The sequence below is a fragment of the Bombus vancouverensis genome, unplaced genomic scaffold (assembly GCF_051014615.1).
Source record: "Bombus vancouverensis nearcticus unplaced genomic scaffold, iyBomVanc1_principal scaffold0046, whole genome shotgun sequence".
NCBI classification, from domain to species: Eukaryota; Metazoa; Arthropoda; class Insecta; order Hymenoptera; family Apidae; genus Bombus; species Bombus vancouverensis.
This window is the reverse complement of record NW_027468937.1, coordinates 532152-547832: the sequence shown is the minus strand read 5'-3', so window position 1 is coordinate 547832 and position 15681 is coordinate 532152. Positions and strand designations below refer to the sequence as shown.

The window sequence follows — 15681 nt, the reverse complement described above, 5'->3', positions numbered from 1 at the left end:
ACAAACTATTAAATTAATGGTTAAGAATGGAAAGATTAAAAACGCCTTTAATAACAATAACTCATCACGCTAAGCCTGTTTATCGTGTTTTGTTTTTGTTTTAGTCGTTATTTATTTTACTTTTAATTGAATAACGAGAATGGTTTTGTATTAATTGACAACGCAACAGTATTTAATATTGGCTTCGAGATGATAATTAATATAATAGATTTAAATGGTGTAAGATTATGAAGTATGATAGAGAATGCAATTGCACACGATGGAACACAATAATATACTAACACTGCCCTTTGGGTGGCTTCGACACGATTAATACCTGCTGGATTGGCACATGAATATTAGTAGATCGATGAATTGAAGAAGGTACATGTGGGTGGTAGCATTGGGGCAAGGTGAGGTTTTCTTGTCACTAGGGTCAACTGTGAGTTGATGGGATAGGGGAAATGCAAATGCAAATGCTTATATGCAATGCAGTGTAGGAAGTAGGGCTCACATAATAATTTGAACGACGTGATGAGACGCGCACGTGTCATACGGTTGCCATATTGGTAAACGGGCCCCTTCTTTAGGGGCTTTATGATACATTAAGGAGTGGTGCCATCTACATGTATGAAGTGAAGTATTATTCAATATGAAATGGTATGTGTCAATCTGGCTAAGTGAGCCACCTGGTGGCAATGGTTAATTAAGAAAGATTAGTAACATGTACCGAGGGACATCTATGCAGTAGGGCTCGATGTATGCTGTTACAGTGGAAACCTCATGTACCTCCGAATTAAAAAGGGTTTACCCTCCGATGAGCAAGAAAAATCATAATTATTGGCGGAGTGAACAGTTGATGAAGTTAAGAAAGGAGGTGATGACGACGAGAAGAAGAGCTAGAGAGCAATGGCGAGAGGAACTGGAGACGCGGCACAGTGGATTTAGGAGTTGCGGAAAAAGAAGAGGCAGATGAGGAAACTGATTCGAACGAACAAGGAGAAGGGTTGAAAGGAGTTCTGTGCCTCGTTGGGCAGGGATCCATAGCGAATACAGGGCTATCATGACGTAGCTTTTCTTAACGAGACCGAGGGGAAATATAAGTAGAACCCACGGGAGTATTAGTGTCAGCGAGGGCTTGATCACGAAGGAAGCGCTACTGGATGCCGGAGCTGAGATGAACCGGAATAAAGCGGTTGGTGTAGATGGCATACCAGGAACGGTGGTAAAAGAAATTGAAGGTTGCAAAATTACGTGTTGAACAGTGTTATCAACTGAGCACGAAGAAATTCGTTTTTCTTGAAAATGAAACTTTATATGGAAAGATCTTATTCCACATTTTTCTCTTATTTTTGCACGTCAAATAACTTCCCTCTGCTTAATCGGTAACTAACCAAATTTACATGTTTCAAACAGATTTCCAAGATCAATTTTCTCGAAAACAAAGCCTGTTATTCTTTATATCTTTCTTGTTTTTCTTCGTACAAAACTGTTTTTCGTTTGTTCCTATTACTTGACCGGATCTTATGTTTCACATATTCTAACATACTCTATTCATATAAAAATTCGTAGTATAATAATCGTTACTTTCGATATTAAAATCATTATTAAATATTCGTTTAATTAATCTTAAAATTGTGATACAATCATAAAAAGCTATCAAAAGAATGATGTCTAGATTTTACAAGCATGCCACAAAATATATATGTCGGAGATGAAAGGACACCGGGGCCTTCCTTTGGAATTCATCGGAAAACCCTCAATATTTTAGCCTCTATAACTTAACTCGATTACAATTGTTCGAGATTTGTGATAATGAGCTTGGGCTCGAGGCGACAACCAGTCGCCGAACGTAGCAGCGGTCAAGGGATGAACGCTTTGCCTGACAAAAGTATGAGGTAATAGTATAGTTCTCCTTAAAAAGAAATAGTTGTAGCGGTACTCGACAGTAAACATTCCAACGGTTTCTGTCCCGTGGCTCGCCACACGCAGACCCTATTCTCTGGGTGCGACGATTACCAGACGTCGATGCATCTCCACAGTACATGTTCAGCTAGCTTGAGGACCTGTTATAAATCTTAAGATTTAGTTAACTAGTTAAGTTCTTCAAACAGACAAACAGTCTTTATCCTAACAGTCCCTAAATCTCTAACACCTACTGCAGGAAGATACGGGAAATCTGTTTTCCTCAAGGACGACGCTTCCCGCTAGCAACTTTCTCTCGAGGGCGGTTATTATCCTTCTTCAACCATCAACATAGAAATTAACGAATTAACAGCGACGTTCATTTCCCTCACTTTCCTAAGGAAAACTTTCCTTAATGAATCCGATTATCTCGTACCCTTAGTCACACCTCCGCAGCGTCATCGTCACAGAAGGACAGTTCCTCTACGTTCCTTGAGTAGTCATCATCTTAATTTATATCGCGCACTTTGCTCAATCGCCACCTTAACTCATCGTCTATCAGTTGTAACCGAGAATTGCGAATCGTCAAGTGTAATCGCGAGTTCTACGCAAAGTGTCGAAAGAGAGAATTGTTAATAAATATACTGTTTAAATATCTCCGAGTGTTTTCTTTTGGCATCTATTACGCCCTACACACTTCAAATTCACAAGACATGATCCGTTAATTTCGCGATTTCCTGTGTCTTCTACGTGACACTATCTTCCATTATTGTGTGGAAGAGAAATCGGATGATATTAATAACTTAAAAAGAAAGAAACAAAATCAAGAGAACATGGTAGCCGCCAAAAGAATAACAATTGAAAAGTTACAAAAAGTACCAAAGATAAAAAACGAAACAGAGAAAAACGAACGTGTGTTGAACGAACAGGAGAAGAAAAGGTTAAACTGAAATATACCAAACCTTCCAAACAAGATTTGAGATATGCGCTTAACAATGTTAATAATGGTGACGATAACGAGCAGAAGCCAAGGATATTTGCGTATGGATTTTACTGGGATAACAACCCTGATTTAACTCTCCTTCAGCCTAAAGAGTCATCTAACGATTGTGAAGAAAAGCCAAAACTGAGAAATAAGAAATTAAGTGCCGCTGAACGTTGAGAACAGAAAACACAGAAGGAACGTGAAGTTCGTCAAAGAGAAGAAGCGCTCGTCAATAACCAGTTATCAAATTCTGTAGATCAGTTCGACAGATTAGTTTTAGCTATTCCAGACAGTTCAATAGTATGGCTACAGTATACGGCATACCGTCTACAAGCAACAGAAATAGAGAAAGTAAGAGCAGTCGCGACAAGAGCGGTGTAAACGAATAATTTCAGGGAACAGAAGGAAAAATTAAACGTTTGGAAGGCTTAGTTGAATTTAGAATCGAAATTTGGAATTCCTGACTCATTAAATGATGTTTTTCAAGAGGCAGTGAGGTCTAACGACTCACTGAAAATATACAGTCACATGTTGGCTGTTCGTGTCGTGGCTGGCAGGCAGATGGAATTAGAAAAAACAATTAATACCATGATTGGGAAGTTTAAACATATTCCCGAGACATGATTTAATAGTGGAGAAGGATTATTAAAAATCGAGGCACATTATGCAGAGAGCATTGCAATCTTTGCCAGTATCTGAACGTAACAAGTACTTTCTCCAGGGCACCCCCAAAATTTCATTTATGAAGTAAGCACTCTATGAAATTAGAAATATCAACTCGTTTTGGTTATTATTATCGCACAACTTGTCTTCTACATAGTATTTCTTTTCGAAAGCAAATCTTACCATGCAAATAGGCATAATAATTTATTCTGTGAAACTTAATGAAATATTTCGTTTTATTTTAGAATGAACAGTATAAGACAGATCTATCTTCAAAATTCTTCAACAGTCTCTGATTTTTTTGCTTCACAAGCTGCAGGCAACTGATCCTAAACCAGATGGAGGAATCAGCTACATCGGGGCAATAAGCAACGAGGCAACCCACGCGCGACTACATCACGAATCAAGAACATTATATCCAGAGATGAATAAACCATAGACTTATGGTACGATCCATATTTTTATGTCCATAGTCTATGACTACATTTATGAAAAAGTAGACGGTGACCGCGCGGTTTTTGATTTAGCTTCTCAATTTTGGCTACTAACTATTAAAAATTTGTAGTTCGTCCAAAAATTCAAATCGTGTCTCTCTTCAAATTGATCGATGATACACTTCATACAGAGCATCACATAAATGAATCGGTAGAGATCTCGAGTCGAAACAATATAAATCTACATTATTTAATGTCTTCATGATGCAGCATGGATTACCTCAAAAATATGCTTAAGAAGATAGACGCAAAACATAATAACCACGAACGGGAAGTATAAAAACGAAGACTTCTTGGACAAGGGTATCTACCTGGGTACCTACAAAACCAAATTGTACAATTTCAGGCACAATTCAAATGTCGCCGAGACCTCTGAAGAAGTCAATAGCGCGGACGTGGTTGTAACGATCGATTAGCTAAAACTACTGCTGCACAATGGAGCAGTTGCGTCCCAAACGTACTAAAAGATTTTTGATTAGACATATTCCTGTTTTTGTCATTACAGAATAATCAATAAAAAGGACGCACTTGAGATCAGAGAAATTGTAAATATGTCAATTTATTATTACTTTTTTCATTTTTATCTGTATCAATATTAATAGTATTTTGCATATGTGGTAGAAAACTTTACATAACTGGACTGTTTTAGGTATTGTGTAATTAAGGTTGTATTTTCAACCAATCGCGGGGAGACGTAATCGCGCGGAAACACATCAGCGGGAGTCGTAAATTCCCGTTACGATTATAATAATCAACGTCGAGAATAGATCGATCTCCTGATTTCCGTTAAGATAATAGAGGTGGTTGAGGTGGTATAGCGCTGCGATTAACAGGATTATAAACTATATATTTTCAACAAATTGATACAACGAACTTACGCCGTTGCGTATGATATATGTCGTAGACGACGATTTGGCGTATGAAGATGCGATACACATGCACAGTATTCTTTGGTAATACAGCAAGGCCCTTACAGTTGAGTTTCTTGTTGTAGTTGACGTAGTAATAGAGGAGACTGATGTTCCGATCTCATGCAATTACGGAGGAAAGCTCGGTGTGGGTGTGTTTTCTTGAACGAAGAAAGCGGATTCGTTCCTCACACTTTTCGTTAATAAGGTGAGAGTAACGATATGTGATGCCTATTGGTTTCAGTCATGTTAATGAGTGGTGAGAGGAGAAGGAAACCTCCTACCAACCTTGCTAGGGGGTGTCATTGTTTACAGGAAAAAACCGGATTTTCCGTTAGATAAATATCCACTTTTTCCGTTAGGTCACTGCCCGCAGTCTCCGTAATTTTTAAGAGCGCCTAATAAGCCTAAGGACCTTTCCAATAACCCTCTATAAACCGAAAACCTTTCTAGGCTTAAAAAGTCCTCCAGGACAAAAGGATTAACTTAAAACATGTGTTAAAATAATGACGTTAAAAAGTTAAAGTTTTATGGTGGGGCCTTAGATTTATTGAGGGCCTGTTTAATGGTGCTTGGGTTTTGACGGTCCGACAATGAAGGACGTCGCACGGATCATCTTGCGCGACGTAACATAGGTTTTGCTCACGTGATGTAATGAAATATGTGTCAAAATGTTTTATTATTTTTAATCATTTTGTACACTGCTTCTCTACATATTCTACAGCCATTTCTTGAACACGAGTCATGTCTTCCTCAGTACCATGCTGCTCTTCAACATTTTTTTTATTATTTATTGATTTAAATTTTTACAATTTGTCCAGTAGGACATTTGGTAAAATATTATAGCGGTATACTAATATAACATGTGGGTGGCTACCCCCAGCGGGGTACCATTATCGTGTTTGTTAGGTTATGTCCTTGTGAGATCGGATGCTTTTTCGATGTCCATAAAGAGTGCCGTGCAGTATTGTTTTGTTTTCAGCACCTGTAAGATTTCATTGACGAGTCTGTGCGTTTGTTCTATTGTGGAGTGTTTGTTTCTGAATCCGAATTGGTGATCCGGTATTAGTTGATTTTTCTCTATTATGGGTTTTATCCGGTCGTAAATTATTTTTTCTAGTATCTTAGAGAACACCGGAAGTAGTGAGATTGGTCGGTAGGATTTGGTTTCGTGTGGGTCCTTGCCTGGTTTGGGTATCATTATAATTTGTGCCAGTTTCCAAGTTTTTGGAAAGTATTGTATTCTTAGTATTGCGTTAACTATTATTGTGATTTGTCTTATTCCTTTTGGCGGAAGGTTTTTTAAGATTTTGTCGTTAATTAGGTCGATTCCTGGTGCTTAATTATTTTTTGTTTTCTCAATTATGTTTCTGATTTCTTGTGCTGTTGCTTTGGGTATGGTGTAGTGATTGTCAGTTGGTGTACTAGTAGTTAGCGCATCCTCGTCCGTATGACTATTGTGGTTGCTGTTGTTGATATTATGTGGTGTGAATGTGTTGCATAGGTGGTTGGAAAATTCTTCAGCTTGCTCTTCGTTGCTTCTTGCCCATTCTTCTGGTTGCTGGTACCAGTTTTATTGTCTTCTTTATTTTTTTTGTGGCTTTCCATAGGGAGTAGTTGTAGTTCTCGTGAGCAGATAATGACTCGATGAACTTTGTGAACTCGTTGTTATTGTGCTCTTTTATTTTGTTTTTTATTTCTTTTGTGAATTTGTTTAGGTGTTTTTTGTTTTCTTTTGTTCTGTGTTTTTGCCATTTTGCTTTCGCGTTTCTTTTTTCTCTAATTTTTTCGAGGATGTCTAGTGGAACTGTTTTTGTTTGTCTGTTGGTTGTTTCAGGTATAGTGGTTGCCCTTGCTGCTTCTTGGATAGTTTCTGCGAATGTTGTTACTGCTTGATCGATGTGTTCAGGTGTTTTCAGTGGGATGTTGCAGCTGATTTTGCTCTCTATTATTTCTTTGAATATTTGCCATTTGGTGGTTTTATTGCATAGCTTCTCTGTGCTGCTGTAAAGTATTGGTTTGTTTCTGTATTCAATTATTATGGGCGTATGGTCGAAGGTAAGCTCGAGGCTGGGTGCTATGTTTAGTTTATTTGCGTTTAGCCCCTTTGTAACTGCAAAGTCTAGCAGGTCAGGTATTTTGCTCAGGTCTGTCGGCCAGTATGTCGGTCTTCCTGTGGATAATATATTGAGGTTATTGTTTCTAATGTATTTTTCCAAGGTTCTACCTCGAGGTGTAGTGATTCTTGATCCCCATAGTGTGTGCTTTGAATTATAGTCTCCCGCTGCAATGTACTTGTCACCTAAGTGTCGAAAGTACTCTTCCCACATTTGCGTTGTAGATTTGTGTCGCGGCGGTACGTATACTGCTGACAACTGCAGTTGGTTGCTGTTAGTCTGTACGGTAACGGTGGTTGCTTGTATATGTTCCTTACTGACCTGACTGTGTAGGTGATGTTTAATGTCGTTTTTTTATTACTACTGCCATCCCTCCGTGTGCTTTCCCTGAAGGATGCTTGGTGTCGCATATGGTGTAGTGCGGTATTTTTTTATAGCTGTTCATTGTGAGGTGTGTTTCTGAAACGAGTAGTATATCGATGTTGTTGCTATACAGGAATGTTTTAGTTTCTAGGGCCCTTTGTTGTAGGCCGTTAGAGTTCCAGGTTGCTATTTTAAGCGTGTCTATTTTTATTTTTTGCTCATCATGTTAGTAAGTAATTGTAACATGTCTATTATCTGCTGTGTTTGCTGTCTGAGGAGTTCGTTTTGTTCGCTTATCATTTTTGTGAGTATTTCGGTGTTTTTTATGGAATGTTTTATTAACTCTTTGATTTCTGTAGCGTCGTTGCTGTGGTTGTTCTATTCTTGATTATCTAGGGGTGACGACCGGTTGACTATTTGCGCGTAGCTTCGGTTTTTGACGGTATTGGTGTTAGTGTGGTTATTGTTCATTACATGCTGTGTATTTGGTGTTGACATAGATTCTGTGTTGTCTTGTTGCGTGTGGAAATTGTTGTGTGTCCTGTTTTGAATCGGCGGGAAGAGTTTGCTTTGTAGTTGTTTTCTGACTACGCAGCCTTTGTAGCTGGCTTGTGTTCACTGTTAGGTGCTTTCCTGCGCATTCGACACACGCCGGGTTTCTGTTGCAGTAGTTTTTTGTGTGCCCGTATTGTTGACACCGCATGCATTGTGGTATATCTTTTTTATGTCTGGGTGGCTCGACTGTGATTATTGTGTTTGAGATTTTTTTAATTTCAAATATTTCTTTGTTGTTGCTTTTCGGTTCTAACTCTATTAGGAATAGCGGTAGTGGTTGCTTAGTGTCAAATCTGGCTAAATTGTTGATCGTTCTTACCTGGTGTCCGATCTTGGCCAATTCCTCGCATATTTTGTTTGTATTTGTTTTGGAGTGTAGACCTCTGATTACTGCTTTGCAGCTCTTGTCGGATTTGGGTTGGTAAGTGTGATACCCAGCGTTTTCTTCCTTTAGCGCTTTAGTTACTTTTCTGTAGGTTTCTGGGGTATTAGTTTGTACTTTTACCTGGTCCAGTTTGAGCTGTTTGATAGTGCAGTTTTCTTTTCCTGCCGTGCTGTTTAGCAGATCAATGAGGGGGTCTATTATTTTTGCGTCTATGTAGATTGGTGGTGGCTTGGGAGTGTGTGTTCTTGGTTTTTCTGTAGGGTCTGTGTCCATCTCTTCTGTCAGTGAGCTGAAGGAGTTTTGTGTAGGAATTTCTTGTAGCCATTGTTGACTTTCTGTTTCTGTGGTCCTCCTATCGTTTGTGTTTGTGTTTATTTTTCTTTTTTTGCTGGGAGTTACAGTTCTCCAACTTTCGTTATGTTGTGGTAGATCCTTGTTAGTATTGCTCTTTACGTCGTCTTCTTGTATTATTTCCATTTCTATTTCTTTTGTATTTGCGCAGTCCTGTACTTCTCTTGTTGTTTTAATCGGTCTCTGTTGGTCTACTGCCCTGCTTATAGTGTATGTTTCTCCTTTGTTTAGTATTCTTATTGATGGTACTTTTTCCATCCTCGATTGGTTCTGTTGCTCTACTCTTGTCGCACAATGTCGGAGACACTATGTTTTACGTACGCATAGCTCAACTTTTTAAAGAGGATCTTTACCTTTCTAGGCGGTAATGCCTGAACAACTGCTCTCTCTAGAACTTTCCTGTAAATACAAATTATTAGAAGATAAATTCTGTATGAAATTAAAAAGACAAAATATAGTTGAAAAAATATTTTTACCTTGCTATATCAGTATCATTAGATTTAACTAGAGAATCAACATAACAAGACCATATATCCACCTGTTTCGGATAAGAACTTAGAATTTGCTCAAACAGAGTTACTGCTCTCTCTTTATTTCTGTAGTGTACATACGTTCAGATGCTGGCAAAGATTGGAATGCTCTCTGCATAATATGCCTCGATTTGTCCCTCAAACCCATTTTTAGCAACCCTTCTCCACAATTAAATCACATCTCGGGAATACAGTTAAATTTTCCAATCATGGTATTAATTGTTTTCTCTAGTTCCATCTGCCTGCTAGCCTCGACATGAACAGTCAACATGTGACTGTATACTTTCAGTGAATCGTTAGACTTCACTGCCTCTTGAAAAACATCATTCAGTGCTTTAGGAAATCCAAATTTAGACTCCAAGTTCAACCAAGCCTTCCAAACGTTTAATTTTTCCTTCTGTTCCCTGAAATTAATCGTTTTCACCGCTCTTCTTGCAACTGCTCTTGCTTTCTCGATTTCTGTTGTTTGTAAATGATATTCCATATACTGTAACCATACTATTGAACTGTCTAGACTAGCTAAAACTAATCTGTCGAACTGATGTACAGAATTTGGTAACTGGTTATTGGCGAGTGCTTCTTCTCTTTGACGTATTTCACGTTTCTCCTGTCTTTTTTGTTCTCGACGTTCAGCGGCACATAATTTCTTATTTCTCAGATTTGGTTTTTCTTCTACTTCATCTTCACTATCGCAAGATGACTCTTCATCCTGAAGGAGAGTTGAGTCAGCATATTTCAAATCTTCTTCGGAGGCTTTGGTATCTTCCAGTTTAATCTTTTCTTCTCCTGTTTGTTCAACACACATTCTCTTTGAATATTCCTTTTCTAAATCTTTCTCTGGTTTTTCTCTGTTTCGTTTCCCTTTGTTTTTCATGTTTCGTCTTCCCGTAACTTTTCAATTCTTATTTTTTTGGCGAGTGCCACGTACTCTTGATTTTGCTTCTTTCTTTTTAAGTTATTATTATCATCCGATTTCTCTCTCACACAACACTTCTTTTCAAATGCAGATTTTATGACGCTGAGAGACATAATATCGGATTTTTTGAAATTTAATGAGGTGTAACATTTAATTTTAGAATGAATAGTATAAGGTGTTAGATCTGGCAGTAAACTATTTATGTGACGACGTACAGGTATCGCAGCTAAAGTTCCGTTGCCAATACTTTGAAGGAGCATCAGGATAAACCAATTTGTCACCATTAAGATTCTACCACGTAGCAATTTACCGTCAGGAAATTGTATTTGCTTATTTTGTTTGGCACTTATTTTGGCACTTATGCATTATTAACGATAACGTGGTCGATTGGACAAGCTCATGTACGTAATTTTTCCATATAATCGTCCCAGAAATTTTGTCCCCTATTTTTTTATTCTCAGAGTAATGATTCTTAGACACTATACCTAGCAAGTTATTCTGCAATTGAACAACCAACCAATCAGGCGTAATTTTTTCAATCTCTCCAGTAACTCTCTGCCCTAATTTGACAGATGCAATGGGTCTGTTTTTGTAATATGAATTCCTTGAAAGTTCTACTAATTTATTAAAATACAGGATCAATGGATTCAATGCTGCCACTATTCTACTTTTAGGATTAGATGGACCATCGTATATTTTCTTTAGCGGTAATGTTAGTCTTAATTGTTGTTCTTTCCTGTTAATAGAAAATATTTTTGCCAATAAAATTTGGTTTGTGTGCAGTAGATTAAAATTACTAACGTTACTATGGGATACATATCCAAATGGCGTATATTCTGCAACTGGAAAAATAAGTCTTATACCAGTCTTATACCCATATCCTTGATCGTACAGGGTATACAGTCTCCTATTTTCAGTTTTTCAAAATTCCTGTACCTTCCTTGAGTTGCAAAAGTCCTAGTTAAAATTAAATTAGGTACTGTAGCAAATAGAAGAGCTGAAAGTGTATGTCCAGGAACATATTTTGATGCTAGTAGAGCTGCAATCTCCATACAAGGTGACATGTGACCATCTAGTAAAAATCCTGTACTAACAGTTTGTCCTTTATATCTACTGACTCTTAAATATAATCCCTGAGCGGATGATTCTATTATTGTGCCCTCTACTTCTTCACGAATATCGAATGTTGCTTCTTCAACTTTTATGTCTTGATTAGCCACATTTAGAACTACTTTTCCCGAATCTGTGTTCACTGTTTGAATTTTTACCAAAATTGTTTGTCCAGTTGAATAGTTTCAATTTACGTTAGATGTTTCCAGCTCGAGGGCAGTATGTGGAATCCAACCTTTGACATCCCCGAAAAACTTTACCAATATTCCACGCTTATGTATTTGAACGATAGTTGCGTGGTGTTTCGAGTCAATTTTCGCGTCTTGTATGTTTCCTAAAATGGGCAAGTCACTCGTTATTAAAGACCTTTTCAAAGTGAGATATACTTTTTTCGGCCTATATAAACGAACAAGACTCTTGCTTCTACTTCTTTGTCGACTTTCAGCTTTTGTAAGGGACTTAGATCTTCGTCAGATATATGATCTGGTGGAATTTTAACATTAAATTTACCAAGTTGTACATTAACGAAATCATTCAGTTTATCAATATTTGTAATCTTTACATTTACCACGTCGCCAGGTTTAAATGTTATATAGTAAATGACAACGTACATATTTTATAAACTGGCACATACAATCGTTTAGTGTAATGGTCGGGGTATCTACGTGTACTCTCTAAGTCACAAGTTAAGTAATTGCGAAGGCATATTAAGTTGAGTTATAAGTTTCAATTCCAACGAAGTAAGAACCTAATCCTTCTCATTCGCGCAAGCGAGAGAGCGGGAATCAAAGACTAATGTAAAATAATGCCTAGCATAGTGCTAATACCACGTACCATATAGTTGCTGAAACTTTTATGCTTCATACATAGACATAAACATAAATTGTTTCAATATAAATATTAATAATAAATATTAATTGAATGAATATAGATAACAATGACCACTATAGGTTTCATATATGAAGTATTAGACCGAACGAGGTATGAAATATACAAGATATAGTACTCCTTATAACATTTATAATAAAACAATCGTCTGCTCAGATATAATTTTTTCAATTATATGTATTGTCGAGGACACGATGAACGTGAAGACCTTCGAAAAAGGAGGGATCATAGTCTCGGTAGATGGTAAGTTGTTAACGTCTTCCATGTACGAACCGAGCCTACGAAAATGTCACGATGCTGCCACGACGATCAAAGCCCCTGACAAGAGTGAAATGGGTAAACAAACAACGGAGAGGAAGATAGAGGAAGAGTGAAAGAGGAGCAGTAGCATCGAGGACGAACAGGCCGCGGTGTTCCAAGAGGAACGAGATCAGTTGCGTACAGATGCAAAGAGACGGATCGAAGAGATCCAAGCCCGAGACAAGTGGACGTATAACAAGAGACGCAAGAAGGCGACAGCATACAGGACGGGAGATCTAGTGGCGATCGAGAGGACGCAGGGCGGTCCCCGACTAAAGCTGCATCCGAAGTTCCTTAACTAAAAGTAAAGGTCCTGCGAAATGACCGATACGTAGTGCAGCGAGAGCAGCACGATCACGGCAGCCGACCACATGAAGTGGTGGAATGTTAACGATAGTGATGTAAGTGCGAGCAGCGATGATGAGCACATCTGAGGGCAGATGTGATTGTCAGGAAAGGCCGATTGTAATATCGTAGAATAGCTTTGATTGGAGATCGGCTGAAATTAGAAAACACCGTGTACGTCGTCTTTTTGTAGTTTGTTTACATCCAAGAGCGCCTAGTAACAGTGACGCGAGAAAAGATATGCAGCGTCAAAACAGAAGTACGGTTTCATATTTCAAGGAGTGGCAATCGAGAGGCCAGAGTATGTGAGCCGAAAAGTGTGTGTGTGTGTGTGTGAGAGAGAGAGAGAGAGAGAGAGAGAGAGGACGAGAGCAAGAGCGAGCACGACCGAGCAGGAATGCATTGGCGAGGGTCAGAGTTGATCGAGACGTCGAAGCATAGTGTCGTTAGAATTGAGTTGCGAGTGTTGTCGAGTGTTAGAGTTGTTAGTGAGAGAGAGAGAGAGAGAGAGTTACCAAATAGTTGTCACATTATTTGATGTAAATACGAGCGTTGCATTTAGTTTTCCTGTTAATCAAACATCGTTTCTCTGTCTAACTAATATCTGCATTTTCAATCCATTATTAATAAATTATAATTAATCGGACAAAATTACACCTTTAATATATTCCGATATTACAATTCTAATGTAAACCCGACATATATATATGTAGATATAGTAAATACTCGAACTTCTAATCGGATAAGTTTTACAAATGTTTAGTAGGGTAAGATTTATTTGTGTCGATAGGATTAATGGCGAAAGCTAATTTTTACTCGTTCGGGCGATTAATATAATACGGTTTATGACAAACGCTATCGTATGATGTAGGCGATGGCGATCGAGATTAGAAGGAATGCGTCTCGCAATGTTCGGAAATAAGTGAACTCGAGGGCGAAAAACTCGGTACAGAATCTTCGTGATTTAAGTCTAACTCTTCTCTGCGCCTCTTTTCTTCCCTTGTAACTTCTGCAGCAATTAATCGTTTGTACCAACGTTCGGCTCGCTTCTTGCTAAGGTGACTTTTATCTTCTCGATTCTTTCTTGTTTTTGTCATCCGATATGATCAAGGTGAAATGAATATCACTCTCTGTGAGCGACTTGTGCGATTTCGCAAGCCTTGCCCAAAGACGGGCAATATTTGCCAACGGCAATGGGAGGAGGAATGTGAAAATCGATAAGTGTTTTCGATAATTGAGAACACCGTAACACAGGTTTAACACAGCGAATAATCAGTTAGATTTAACAATTTAGAAAATATATGTCATTCTTGGCAACTAGTGCAGTCGTAAGCGAGAAATGATTATTTTAATTGGCAACTAGGTTCACTGTGGACAATCAGTGTGGCTTCGTAGGCCTCGCCCAAGGATGAGCAATCTGCTAACGATGGGAAGAGGAAAACGAAAAACCATAGATGTTCTCTGCGTTGAAAACACCGTAATCATTGGTTGATACAGCGAACAATTGTAAACGAAATAGATCGAAATTTTATAAAGTTGTTTTATTACAGACAATTTATTAAATCTTGGCCAAGAACGTTTATTTCAATTTTATATCGTGAATTCAAGACGTTCGGATGAAATCTACGCAAATTGTGTGCTTGATAGTTTTATCTGTCAACTATAGCTGCCGACGGGTGCCTTTGTTCAGAGACAACTTTGTTCGACTGCAAGTTAAAAGAGAAGAGGATATACAATTTCAAATTTCCTACCTTGATTAGATGTAAAGTCGATCGGCGGTATGTATGGCTTGGTGATGTGTCGAATTTTGACAATTAACTTTGATTCCGCAGATGAAGTGACAATACGAATGCTTAATTCGAATGAAGATTTTTTGAAACCCTTTTTAATATTCGATTTCGACGGACAGAGTGACGATGTGAATGGTCTGAATTTTAAATAAGGACTCTTCTACTCTATGTTATTCCCGCTTATTTATAATATCCTAATTGTCACGTGATGGATCATCTCTATGGGAATCACAGCATTGCTACGTGACAAATTAGGAATTTTCTAACTGTCTACTTTCGCGGATTGTGCTGAAGTTTCGTCTTCTTGATTATCTTATTTACGCTATTCCTAATTTCTCATATTCTTGAGACACGTAGATGCTACTGAAGTTTCGTCTTCTTAATTTCTCGTATTTCGTTGGGTATTAGGGACATGCAAGGTGCGTGATAAAATGTAGGTATCGTAGTAGCTCGTATTTTGCTAATGTTGCGTCTGCGATGTTTCCCAGAACTTCCTTACTGATGCCAGTGGAACGTGGCAGGCGCGTGCCAACTTGTCCTTGCTGAAGTTACATCTGCGATGTATCTGGTAACTTCCTTGCTGATGCCAGTGAATCGTTCAAGGCGCGTGGCTACTTAGTATTTGCCGAGTCTTCTTATGCGTTAAAATATCATTTTTTTTTTATAATAGTAAGCTTAATATATTTTTTCATGGTTTGTTTCTTACGGCTGGTTTCTATCAATTTCCAGTATTCTTGCGTTACGTTGTATTGATCATTATTTATTCTTTCTTCGTTACGATCTTTCATTTTATAATCATTTATTAAATATTTATTCCTTCGCTGAAAATATGATTTATTTTGTAACGCATAAAGATTACTATATGAACGTGTTGATTATACAAAATGGCCGCCTGTGAATGTTCCTAGTATATAGTAACATTTTATTAATGTGAAATCTATTATTTATCCGTTAATTATTTGTGACTTTATTTTAATAGTTGACGTACAATTGCAGTGGGAATAATATTATTTTGCATTTATTTAATGTGTGTAATTATTACATGTATTCCGATGCGCACGTGTAAGAGCTATCGTAACAATCCAAGATGGCCGCTA

At 37.9% G+C, this 15681-nt stretch overlaps 1 pseudogene; it reads right to left on the bottom strand.

Annotated features, from left to right (window-relative positions):
- Window positions 1-5623: 5623 nt before the first annotated feature.
- LOC143304684 (rRNA biogenesis protein RRP5-like) lies at window positions 5624-12059 on the bottom strand (annotated as a pseudogene).
- Between the last annotated feature and the right edge of the window lie 3622 nt (window positions 12060-15681).